This window comes from Mesoplodon densirostris, chromosome 5 (assembly GCF_025265405.1).
Source record: "Mesoplodon densirostris isolate mMesDen1 chromosome 5, mMesDen1 primary haplotype, whole genome shotgun sequence".
In the NCBI taxonomy this organism is placed as follows: Eukaryota; Metazoa; Chordata; class Mammalia; order Artiodactyla; family Ziphiidae; genus Mesoplodon; species Mesoplodon densirostris.
Window position 1 is genome coordinate 117,312,835 of NC_082665.1, and position 14,031 is coordinate 117,326,865.

General features: G+C 34.6%; 1 protein-coding gene across 9 annotated transcripts in view; it reads left to right on the forward strand.

Annotated features, from left to right (window-relative positions):
• The window catches only part of DLG1 (discs large MAGUK scaffold protein 1), a 295,589-nt gene that overhangs the window by 93,661 nt on the left and 187,897 nt on the right, over nt 1-14,031 (forward strand). The window lies entirely within an intron of this gene.

Below are 14,031 nucleotides of genomic sequence, written 5' to 3' on the forward strand. Positions count from 1 at the left end.
ATGTTCAGCATTTCATCATTAGACGGGTTAGCGGTGGGATTTTGTATATGACCTTTACTGGATTGAGATTTTTCTGGATTTTTAGTTTGCTGAGAATTTTATCATGAATTTGGGTTAAATTGAGTCATATGTTTCCCATATGTTGAAATGATCATGTAGTTTTTCTCCTTTATTATGTTAATACGGAGAATTAGTTTTTTTTAGATGTTAAATAAACCTTGTCTCGTGATAAATATTATTTAGTCATGATGTATTATTGTTTGGATTATCATTTTCATAGTGAATTTGCTACTTTTTGAAAAGGATTTCTTGCATGTGTTTGTGAGGGACATTGGTTCATCATTTTCTTCTGTAATGTCTTTGTCAGGGTTTAATATTAAGGCTGTGCTGGTCTTATAGTTGGGAAATGACTCTGTTTTCTAAAAGAATTTGTGTAAAAATGTCATCTCTGTTTTAAATGTTTGGTAGAATTCCTATCTGGGACTTCTCTGTAGAAGAATTTTGATAACAAAGTCAGTTTTTTTTTTAAATAGATATGGGGCCCTTCAGACCTGTGTTTTCATGTTGTGTCAAGATATTGTGTGTGGAAAATAGTATTTTTCAAGGAATTTCTTGATTTCATCTAATGTGTTGAATTATTTGGCCTCAAGTTGTTCGTAATTATTTTCTTGTCTTTTTAAAGTTTGTAGGGTTTTTTTGTAGTGATAACTTCTCTTTCATTTGTGATATTGGTGATTGTATTCTCTTTTTCCTCTACTAGTCTAGAAAAAGGGTTTATTCAGTTTGTTAACATTTGACTTTGTTAATATTCCCAGTTGTCTGTTTTCAACTTCATTGATTTCTGTCCTTTATTATTTTCTTCTTTCTCTTATTTTTGGTTTACTTTAGTCTTCTTTTTGTAGCCTCTTGAGGTGAATCCTTAGGTCACTGATTTTAAACTTCCTTCTCTAGTATAAGCATTTGAAGCTACACATTTATTTCTAAGTGCTTGTAAAGTTCAGGAACAATTCACAAGACCACTCTTACTTTTGACACCAGTTGTAGGTGTAGGGGTTCCCCAAACCACTCTTAGGTTCAGTAATTCAGTAGAAGACTCAAAGAATTCACTGAAAGCAGTTGTAGGTTTAGGGGTTCCTGAAACCACTCTTTGGTTCAGTAATTCAATAGAAGACTCAAAGAACTCATTGAAAGCTGTTACATTCATGGTTACAGTTTATTATAGTGAAGGATAGAAATTAAAATCGGCAAAGGGAGAGTTACATGGGGTAGAGTCTGAGAGAGTTACAAATGAGGAGTTTCCAGGTGTTCTCTCTGTGGAGTCATGGACGACTAACTTTTCTGGCAGCAATGTGTGATAATACACACTGAATATTTCTAACCAGATAAACTCACCCAAGCCTTGGTGTCCAGAGTTTTTATTGGGACCCAGTCACATCTATATGGGTGCCTGCTCATGATGCTGACCTATCTCCAGCCCCCCCTAGAGGTTAAGCTGATAATATGTGATCCAAAATCTCCACCATAAATTACATGGTTATACTATCTGGTGTGTCACAAAGCCCCCAGATTGGCAAAGACATTCATATCAGGTAGGACATTCCAGGGGTTTAGAGATTACCTTCCAGGAGCTGAGTACAAAGGCCAAACTCTCTTTGGGCAAAGTTAAATTCTTTACTACACAGTACTGCTTTAGCTTCATTCTACAAATTTTAAAACTATTATTTTCATTATCATTCAGTTTCAGAATGTTTCTGATTTCCTTATTGAGTTCATTTTTGATGCATGAGTTTTAGGAGTATGTTATTTATTATTTAGATATTAGGAGTTGTAGCTAGATGTCTTATTGTTTGTTCCCAAGTTAGTTCTGTAGTGGTCAGAGAATAAATTCTTTATGATTTCAGTCCTTTTAAATTTGTGACTTGTTTTATGATCTAACATATGTTCTGTCTAGGCAAACATATCATGTACAACAAAAAGAATATATTTTCCTCAGTTGTTGAGTATAGCGAGCTATAAATATCAGTTAGATCAAGATGGTTAATAGTTTAGATTATCTGTGTTTACTGACATTTGTATAGTTCTATCAATTCCTGATCAAGGAGTTGAAATCTCTTACTAAGATTGTGGAATTGTCTGTTTCTCCCTTTAATTATTTTGTTTTTGCTTGTGTATGTTAAGGCTCTGTGATTAGGTGCACACATTTACGGTTGTTTTATCTCCTGGTGAATTAAATTTTTATCATTTTGAAATCTCTTTTTCTTTAGGTAATGCTCTTTTTCTCGAAGTCTGTTTTATCAGATATCAGTGTAGCCACTCCAGTTTTCTTATGCTTACAATTTATAAGATATATCTTTTTTCATTCATATACTTTCACCCTATCTCTGTCTTTATGTATAAAGTACATCTCTTGCCTTTTTATCCATTCTGATAAACTCTACTTAGTGTTTAGGTCTACTTACATTTACTATAATTATCAATAAGATTAGATTAATATCTGCTTTTTATTATTAAAAATTTTTTTTTCATCTTTATACCCTCTCTCTTAGGCTTCTTTGTTCTCCTTCTCTTGCCTCCTTTTGGGTTATTTGAATATTTTTAAGTACTCCCTTTTAATTTAACTACTGTTGGCATCTTAGTTTTCTTTGCCAAGAACATGGTATACCTTTGTATTTGGTAAAGTTGGACATTTGGGTACTTTAGATTTATTAATTCCTAGGCATACCATTTTTGCTTCTGTTGTAAATGTAGTCTTTTATTTCATTATATCATCTGATTGATTGCTTTTAGTTTAAATCCAGGGTCAGCAAATGTTCCTGTAAAGAATCACATAGAATTTGCCTTGGCACTTCAGGGCCTTTTGTGTGGTTCCATATAAATTTTAGGAGTATGTATTCTAGTTCTGTTGGTATTGTGATAGGGATTGTATTGACTCTGTAGAATGCTTTGGATGGTATGGACATTTTAACAATATTTTTCTGATTCAAGAACATGAAATGTCTTTCTGTTTCTTTGTATCATCAGTTTCCTTCATCAGTATTTTACAGTTTTCACAGTATAGGTCTTTCATCTCCTTGGTTAAGTTTACTCCTAGGTATTTTATTTTATTTTTTTTGATGCAATTTCAAGTGGTATTGTTTTCTGTCTCTTTCTGATAGTTCATTATTAGTGTGTAGAAAAGCAACAGACTTCTGTGTATTAATCTTGTATTCCTGCAAATTTACTTAATTCATTTATTCTAATAGTTTTTGCATGGAAACTTTAGGGTTTTCTATATATAGTTTCATGCCATCTGCAGATAGTGACAGTTTTAGTTCTTCCCTTTCCATTTGGATGCCTGGTATTTCTTTTTCTTGTCTGGTTGCTGTGGCTAGGACTTCCAATACTATGTTAAATAGCAGTGATAAGAGTGGGCATTCTTGTCTTGTTCCTGATTTTAGAGGAAAGACTTTCAGCTTTTCACTGTTGAGTATGATGTTAGCTGTGGGTTTATCATAAATGGCCTTTATTATGTTGAGATATATTTTCTCTATATCAACTTTGTTGGGAGTTTTTATCATAAATGGATGTTGAATTTTGTCAGATGCTTTCTCTGCGATTATTGAGATGATCATGTGATTTTTTATTTATCCTTCCTTTTGTTAATATGGTGTATCGCACTGATTCATTTGAGAATATTGAACCACCCTTGCATCCCTGGAATAAATTCCATTTGATCATGCTGTATGATTCGTTTTATATATTGTTGAAATTGGTTTGCTGATATTTTGTTAAGGATTTTTGCACCTATATTTTTCAGAGATAATTGGCCTGTACTTATCTTTTTTGTAGTATCTTTCTCTGGTTTCGGTATTAGGGTAATGGTGGCCTTGTAGAATAAATTTGGGAGTGTTTCATCCTCTTCCATTTGGGGAATTAGTTTGAGAAGGATAGATATTATCTCATCTTTATACAAATTGACTTTGACTGCAAGTATGCTAGTGATTGGTCTGTTCATTTTGTCTATTTCTTCCTGATTCAGTCTTGGAAGATTGTATGTTTCTAGAAATTTGTTCATTTCTTCTAGGTTGTCCAGTTTGTTGGCATGTAATTATTGGTAGTATTCTCTTAAGATATTTTGTATCTCTGTGACATCAGTTGTTATTTCTCCTGTTTCATTTCTTATTCTGTTTATTTTGGTCCTCTTTTTTTCTTGATGAGTCTGGCTAAAGGTTTATCAATTTTGTTTATCTTTTCAAAAAACAAGGTCTTGGTCTGATCTTTTCTGTTGTTTGGGGGTCTCTGTTTTATTTATTTCCTCTATGATCTTTATTATTTCCTTCCTTCTGCTGAGTTTGGGCTTTTTTTGTTTTTCTTTTTCTAATTCCCTTAGATGGTTGCTTAGGTTGTTTGAGATTTTTCTTGTTTCTTGAGGTAGGCTATAAATATCCCTCTTAGAACTGCTTTTGCTACGCCCCATTGGTTTTGGAAAGTTGTGTCTTCATTTTCATTTGTCTCAAGGTATTTTCTGATTTCCTCTTTGATTTCCTCATTGACCTGTTGGTTTTTCAGTCACATGTTGTTTAGTCTCCATGTGGTTGTGCTTTCCCACTATTCTTCCTGTAATTGCTTCTAGTTTCATATTGTTATAGTTGGGGAAAATGCTTGATACAATTTTTATTCGTTCAAATTGGTTGAGACTTGTTTTGTGGCCTAGCTTGTGATCCATCCTGGAGAAGATTCCATTTGCGATTGAAAAGAATGTGTATTCTGCTGGTTTTGGATGGAATGTCCTATAGCTAGCTATTAAGTTCACCTGGTCTCATGTATCATTTAAGACCACTGATTCCTTATAGATTTTCTGTCGGGATGATCCATCCATTGATGTAAGTGGGGTATTAAAGTCCCCTACTATTACTGTATTATTGTTAATTTCTCCCTTTATGTCTGTTAATATTTGCTTTATGTATTTAGTTGCTCCTGTATTAGATGCATATGTGTTAATGAGTGTTATACCCTTTTCTTGTATTGATTCCCTTTATCATTGTAAAATGTCCTTCTTTGTCTTTTGTTATAGACTTTGTTTTAAGGTCTATTTTGTCTGATTGGAGTATTACAGTCCTCATTTTCATTTTGTTTCCATTTGCATGAAATATCTTTTTCCATCTTCTCACTTTTTTGTCTGTGTGTATCTTGTAAGCAGCATATAGATGGGCCTTCCTTGTTTTTCATCCAGAAAACCACCTTATCTCTTTTGATTGGAGCATTTAGTCCATTGGCATTTAAAGTGATTATTGATAGGTATGTACTTATTGCCATTTTGTTACTTGTTTTCTTGTTTTTGTAGTTCTCTGCCCTTGTTTTCTTTAGTTTCTTCCCTTGTGATTTGATGATTTTCTTTAGTGCTATGCTTGTGTTCCTTTCTCTCTAGTTTTTGTGTATTTATTGTAGGTTTTTGATTTGTGGTTACCATGGGGCTCATATATCTTGACCTGTAACTATACCTACTTGTTTTAAACAGGTAGTCACTTAAGTTCGAACACATTGTAGAAGATCTACATTTTTTACTCTTCCTCCCCCACGTTTTGTGTTTTTGACATCTTCATGTTTATTCCTTTACTGATTATTGTAGTTGTTTTTATAATTTTTTTCTTTTAATCTTCATACCAGCTTATTTTAGTGGTTGATTCTTTTTTTTTTTTTTGCGGTACACGGGCCTCCCACTGCTGCGGCCTCTCCCGTTGCGGAGCACAGGCTCCGGACGCGCAGGCTCAGCGGCCATGGCTCACGGGCCCAGCCGCTCCGCGACATGTGGGACCCTCCCGGACCGGGGCAAGAACCCGCATCCCCTGCATCGGCAGGCGGACTCTCAACCACTGCGCCACTAGGGAAGCCCTTAGTGGTTGATTCTTAGCCTTTACTAAATATTTACCTTTACTAGTGAGATTTTTCCTTTCCTATACTTCTTGTTATAGGCTTTTATTTTCTACTTAGAGAAGACCTTTAACCTTTCTTTTAAGGTAGATTTAGTATTGATGGATCTTTTAGTTTTTGCCTGTCTGAGAAGCTTTTTTTTCTTTTTTTAATGTGATAAATCTATCACATTTATTTATTTATTTATTTATTTATTTGGCTGCGTTGGATCTTAGTTACAGCATGCAGGATCATTTGTTGCAGTGTGTGGACTTCTCTCTAGTTGTGGTGCATGGGCTCAGTAGTTGTGGTGTGCAGGCTCAGTAGTTGCATCACGCGGGGTCTCTAGTTGTGGCATGTGGGCTCAGTAGTTGCGGTGCACAGGCTTAGTTGCCCTGCAGCATGTGGGTTCTTAGTTCCTCGACCAGGGATCGAACCTGCGTCCTCTGCACTGGAAGGCAGATTCTTAACCACTGGACCACCAGGGAAGTCCCTGTCTGAGAAGTTCTTTATCTCTCCTTCAATTCTAAATGATAATCTTGCTGGGTATAGTATCCTAGGTTGCAGGTTTATCCCTTTTAGTACTTTAAATATATCATGCCCTTCCCTTCTGGCCTGCGAGGCTTCTGCAGGAAAATCAGCTGATAGCCTGATTCTTTGTTTTTTTATGCTGCGTTTAGAATTCTCTCTTTAATTTTTGCCAATTTAATTATGATATGTCTTGACGTGAGTTTGTTTGAGAACTCTTTTCGGGACCCTCTGTACTCCTCGTACCTGAATATCTGTTTCCTTCTTCAGGTTTGGGAAATTTTCTGTCATAATTTCATCAAATACGTTTTCGACCCCCTTCTCTCCCTCTTCTCCTTCTGTGCCTTCCGTAATGTGAATGTTGGTACGCTTGGTGTTGTCCTAGAGATCCCTTAAACGGTTCTCATTTTTTTTTTGTTTTTCTTTTTGCTGTTCTGATTGGGTGATTGCTGTTATTCTATCTTCCAGATCACTTATCTGTTTTTCTGTATCACCTAGTCTGCTGTTAATTCCTTCTAGTGTGTTTTTTGTTTCAGTTATTCTTCAGTTTGACTGGTTCTTTTTTATATTTTCTAGATTAAAGACAGTAGAAGGCTTTATACTAAGGATACAGGCCTTAAAAACATAAAAAAGATGGGGAAATGTATTTAGAATGCTCTTATTACAATTGTTTTAAAATGCTCTTATTACAGTCATTTTAAAATCCCCTTCCTCCTTTATCCCTACTCTCTCATCCCCAGTTTGTAATTATTTTCTAGTGTAGGTGTTAGATAAGTTATGCTTGGACCACAGTAGGAGGCTTAGTTTTATGCATTCTAACTGTTAACAAAGTATTTATATGAAATTTTATGTTAAAATTATTTTGGGGCCTCCCTGGTGGCGCAAGTGGTTGAGAGTCCGCCTGCCGATGCAGGGGATACGGGTTCGTGCCCCGGTCTGGGAGGATCCCATATGCCGCGGAGCGGCTGGGCCCGTGAGCCATGGCCGCTGAGCCTGCGCGTCCGGAGCCTGCGCGTCCGGAGCCTGTGCTCCGCAACGGGGGAGGCCACAACAGTGAGAGGCCCGCGTACCGCAAAAAAAAATAAATAAATAAATAAATAAATAAAATTATTTTGAAAATAGGTTGAAATCAACCTTTAGGTAGTAAGAAATACAAATGAATGTTGCTGTGCAATGTAATAGAGGGCCTGGAAAGCTACTTGGAAATGCTTTCTCAAATAATAATTGTAACCAAAGTTAATCCCTTTTTTTGAATCACTAATAAGTAATAGAATTTTCCTTTTGGTAACTGTGTTTTGTTTTATTAGGCTTTCTTTTTCTTTCTTTCTTTCTTTTTTTTTTTGTGGTACGTGGGCCTCTCACTGTTGTGGCCTCTCCCGTTGCAGAGCGCAGGCTCAGCAGCCATGGCTCACGGGCCCAGCCGCTCCGCGGCATGTGGGATCTTCCCAGACCGGGGCACGAACCCGTGTCCCCTACATCGGCAGGTGGACTCTCAACCACTGCGCCACCAGGGAAGCCCTATTAGGCTTTCTTAAAGGTGCCAAGTACAAGGGAACTCAGAAAATTAAGAGTTTCTACTGGCTAGAAATAAGACAATTTCAGCATCAAAAAGGACATTTTTAATGGATGTAAACCAATCATATATGTGTAATCCATCATTATATAATAATTTTTAAAGTATTCACCTACCATAACACTTACCTTTTAAAGCTGTACAGTTCTGTTATACAAGGCTGTGCAACCATCACCTAACTAATTCCAGAACATTTTTGTCACACCCCAAAGAAACTCCATACCCACAGCACTTGATTCCCATTTTCCCTCTACCCCATCCTTGGAAAACACTAATGTACCTTCTGGTTCTGTGAATTTGCCTATTCAGAACATATGTTCATATAAATGGAATTATACAGTATGTGGCCTTTTGCATCTGGCTTCTTTCACTTAGCATAATGTAATCAAAGCTCCATGTTGTAGGATGTATAAATACTTAATTCCTTTTTTATATTTGAATAATATTTCAATGTATGAGTATACCACATTTTGTTTATTCATTCATAAATTGATATACATTTGGATTGTTTCCATTTTGGGGCTGTTATGAAGTGTGATGCTATGAACATTTGTGTACAGGTTTTTGTGTGGATGCATGTTTTCAGTTCTGTTGGATACATACCTAGGAGTGGAATTGCTCAGTCATATGGTAACTCTTTTTACCTTTTGAGGAACTGCCAAACTGCTTTCTAGGGTGCCTGTACCATTTTACATTCCTTCCAGCACTGTTTGAGGATTCCTATATCTTTACATCCTTACCAACATATGTTTTGTCAGTCTTTTTGATTCTAGCCATCCTGGTAGCTGTGAAGTAATATCTCATTGTGGTTTTGATTTGCATTTTTGCAATGACTAATGATGTTGAACATCTTTTCATGTGCTTATTGGCCAATTGTGTATCGTCTTTGGGGAAATGTCTGTGTAAATCCTTTGCCCATTTTAAAATTGGGTTGTCTTTTTATTGTTGAGTTGAAAGACCTTCTTATGTATTCTGGGTATTTACCAGATACTTACCTTATGTACTGTTTGTGAATAGCCTTATCAAATATATAATTTGCAAATATTTTCTCCCATTCTGTGGGTTATCTTTTTGCCTTTTTGATAATGTCCTTTGATGATCAAAATTTTTTTCATTTGTATGAAGGCAGATTTATCTTGTTTTTTCCCCCCACTTTGATTGCTTATTGGCTAATACAAGATCAAAAGATTTGCACTTATGTTTTCTTCTAAGACTTTTATAGTTTTAGCTCTTATATTTAGGTGTTGATCCATTTTGAATTAAATTTTATACATGGTATGAGAAGGAGGTCTAATTTAACTCCTTTGCATCCAGATGTTTCAGCATCATTTGTTGAAAAGATGTTCTTTTCTCATTAAATTGTCTTGGCACTCATGTTGAAAATCAGTTGACCATAATCTAAGGATACATTTTTGGACTCTTAATTCTATTATTATATTGCTCTGTGTCTATCCTTATGCCAGTATGACAATCTTGATTCATGTAGCTTTGAAGGAAGTTTTGAAACCGGGAAGTGTGTGTCCTCCACTTTCTTCTTCTGTTTCAAAACTGTTTCGACTATTCTGGGTCCTTTCCAGCTCTTTATGAGTATTAGGGTCAGCTTGTCAATTTCTGAAGAAAGCCAGATGGCATTTTGATCGGAATTGTATTGATTGATATATAAAAACCTCCTAATTGCTTTAGGAGGATGATAAGGAACCAGTTTTTTATCTGTCTTGAAAAGTAGTAGATAAAATGACATGTTATTCATGTGTGAATCATACCAATAGGTAACCAAATAGTAAGTGAAGAGACTTACTCTTTTTATACATATATCGTTTAATAAATAAAAAGGAATAATAGAATTAGATTGTCATCACTTTGCAAACCATCATTGAATGAATTGATTCAGGCATTGAGTATCAAGAGCTCCTAACATCACAAAAAGATACAACCAGACATTATGTGCTTCTTGATAGAAGAACATAGTACCATCTATAGTCTTGCCAAAGGATTGAACATGAGACTGACCAAGCTATTACATTCAGCTGCCAATTTGCAGGAAGTACAGAAACCAAGGGAGCACACTGAATGGTCCCATGAATATGAAGTGATTATACTGGGGACCCTACAGATTAAATGCCTTGAGTTTCTCAGTAATTATAAGGAATAAAAAGGGATCAAGGGGCAACATACATTAAAGATACATAAAAGACATAAAATTTTTAGTGATTTCTTTCTTTACTTTTCAGAATGAACCATTTCTTGTTTTAAATCTTTTCATAACCCCCCAAATTACATATGGACATTCATGGATATGCTTCACACGCACATATTGCATGTGCATATAATGTTAATACATACGTACACATATATAAATACACTATTGCTTTGTTTTAAAATGTTCAAGTTGTGTGTGTTAGCTTTGAAACATGCTTTCCTCATTCAGTAATTGTGTCTTCATCTTTTTCTGTTAGAATAAGTAGCTTTTTACCCAATTTAACTTCCACATAACATTTCCTAGGATGACTGTACCATAATTTTAAAAAAAAATCTATTGATAGGCAGCTTGTTTCCAGTTTTTCTTTATTCCAGACTATACTATAGGGAATATCCTTCCACATGTATCTCTCCTTAAAATACATACTAAGTTGTGGAGTATCCTTAAAGCTTGAAAACATGGTATCAAGTTTCCTTCCTTATAGTGTATCTACTACTAAGGTATAAGAATACTTAAATTTTGCTTTCACTCAATTGAGCATATAACCTGTTAAGTTTTGTAAGTATGTCTATGTTAACTTCAGCCTTACTCAGGATAAAGTTAGTGAATTCTTTTCATTGGTTTTGAAAATAATTGAAGTCTACATGTAAAAACAGCTTTCTTATATCATGTTAAATAAACTAACTGATGTTGATGTGGGCTTGATTTTTATTTTCCATGTAATTGTACCATTTCACAGAAGGATGTTGTTTAAAAAGTGATGCTGGAAGTTGTGTAATAACTTTCAGCAAATTCATAGCTAAGTTTTTTAAAATTATTTTACAATGTACATGTTTGTCTATATACAACAAATTTTTATGCTCCTCACTAATGCTATATCTTCTAAGATTAATTCCTAGAGGTGGAATTACTGAAGGAATAGAAACATTTTCAGGACTTCTGAAACATTTCGCCAGACTGCCCACCAGAAAAAGACCTCTGCCAGGAATGTGATGATTTATGCCCATTTCTCTGAATGTTGGCACTATAATTCTTACTTACTAAAAAAGTTGAGCATGTTTTTCCTATAAGTTTATTGACCCATTTGTATGCCTTTTGTGAGTATCCCTTTGTTAATGTTTGCTGACTCTTTTTTTCAATGATTTCTAAAAGCCAGCTTATAGTGGCTAATAATCCTGTTTATTGTTAGAAACACTTGTTTTCTATTGTACCTTTTTTGTGTCTTTTCTTTATATGTGTGTTTAATTTGGGGGGGGTGTAGTATCTAAGTTTGTTTTGTTTTTGTATATGTGCATACACATTCCCAGCCTGATTTGAGAAACATGCACTTTTATTTTCTCCCAGTTCCTATAGTTAGGATTTCCTTTACTTTCGTGTATGGTGTGAGGTAGATTTGGTTTTCTACGTGCGTGCGCATAAAAGAGAGAGAGAAAGGAACAAGTATTCTTTTATAGGTAAAAGAAAAATACTGTTATCTAGTAATTAATTTTCAGTTAGAATTTGAAAAGGCTGACTTTTTTTTTTTTTTGTACAAGTTAATTGAATAAGAAGACCAGACTTAATTAGCTGAACAACTTTGGCTTTTTATGTTGACTTCACTTAAACAGCTGTATCTTTAGAGACACAGTGTTCAGCTAACATTGGGTAAAAAATGGACAAATCAGTATTCAGGTTTCTTTTTCACCTAGCTTTGAAGTCTTATTTGTATTTATTTTTTTATTGTGGTAAAAATACACATAACATAAAATTTACCACCTTAACCATTTTTGAGTTTACAGTTCAGTGGTATTAAATACATCCACATTGTTGAGCAGCCATTACCACCATCCATCCCCATAACGTTTAGTATAGTAAAACTGAAATTCTGTGCCTATTGAACAGTAACTCACAATTCTCTCCTCCCACCAGCCCATGACAGCCACCATTCTACTTTCTGTCTTTATGATTTTGACTACTCTAAGTACCTCATGTAAGTGGAATCATACAGTATTTGTCTTTTTGAGACTGGTTTACTTCACTTAGCGTACTGTCTGCAAGGTTCATCCATGTTGTAACATATAGCAGAATTTCCTTCTTTAAAGGCTGAATAATATTCCATTTTGTGTGTGTGTGTGTGTGTGTGTATATACACATATATATACACCTCATTTTGCTTATCTATCTATCCATTGATAGATACTTGGGTTTCTTCCATGTTTTACCTACTGTGAATAATGCTACTATGAACACTGGTGTACAAATATTTCTTCAAGACCCTGCTTTCAGTTCTTTTGGGTATATGCCCAGAAGTGGAATTCTTGAATCATATGGTAACTGTATTTTCAATTTTTGAGGAACCACCATACTATTTTCCACAATGGCTGGACTATTTTACATTCCCTCCAATAGTGCACAAGTGTTCCAATTTCTCTACATCCTTACCAACACTTGTTTTCTGCTTTTTTTTTTAACCAGTCTTTCTTTTCTTTAATAATTTTTTTATTGAAGTATAGTTGATTTACAACGTTGTGTTAATTACTGCTATACAACAAAGCGATTTAATTATAAATATATATGTATACATTCTTCTTTATTTATATTCTTTTCCATTATGGTTTATCATAGGATATTGAATATAGTTCTCTGTGTTGTACAGTAGGACCTTGGCTTTTTTTAACAGTAGCCATTCCAGTGGTTGTGAGGTGGTACCTCGAGTTTTGATTTGCATTTCTGTAATGATTAGTGATGTTGAGCATCTTTTCATGTGCTTACTGGCTATTTGTATATCTTCCTTGGAGTTCTTGCCCATTTTTGAATTGAGTTGTTTAGTTTTTTGTTGAATTTTAGGAATTTTCTGTATATTCTGGGTATTAATCCCTTATGAGATATGTGATTTGTAAATATTTTCTCCCATTCTGTGGGTTGCCTTTTTACTCTGTGATTAGAGTCATTTGATGCACAAAATTTTTCAGTTTTTATGAAGTCAAGTTTGTCTGTTCTTTCTTTTGTTACTTCTGCCTTTGGTGTCATATCCAAAAACTCATAGCCAAACTCAATGTCTTAAAGCTTTTCCTCTAAGAGTTTTATTGTTTTAGGTCTTACATTTAAGTCCTTGATCCACCTTGAGTTAATTTTTGTATATAGTATTAGGTAAGGGTCCAACTTCATTCTTTTATGTGTGGATATCCAGTTTTTGCAGCACGATTTGTTGTAAAGCTGTCTTTCCCTATTGGATGGTCTTGGCACCCTTGTAAAAAATAATTTGTGTATGTGAGGGTTTATTTCTGGACTCTCTGTTTCATTCCATTGGTCTGTATGTCTGTCTTTATGTGAGTACCAAACTGTTTTGATTACTGTAGCTTTGTAGTAAGTTTTGAAATGAGAAAGAGTGAGTCCTTCAGCTTTGTTCTTCTTTTTCATGGTTATTTTGACTATTTGAATCCCTTGAGATCCAAATGAATTTTAGGATGGGTTTTTCTATTTTGTAAAAAATGTCATTGGGATTTTGATAGGAATTGGATTAAATCTGTAAATTGCTTTAAGTAGTATTGACATCTTACCAATATTAAATCTTCAACCTATGAACATGGGATGTGTTTCCATTTATTTCTGTTGTTTTTAACTTTTTTTTTTCAGCAGGTCTTTTCATTGCACAAGTCTTTCACTCTAATTATTCCACAAGTCTTTGTAGTTTTCATTGCACAAGTCTTTCACCTTATTTTTTTTGATGCTGTTGTAAATGGAATTGTTTTTGTAATTTTCAGGTTGTGTATAAAATGCAACTGTTTGTGTATAGAAATGCAACTGATTTTTGTGTGTCAACTTTTGTAGGATACAAAGCAGTATCATACTGCTTTGCTAC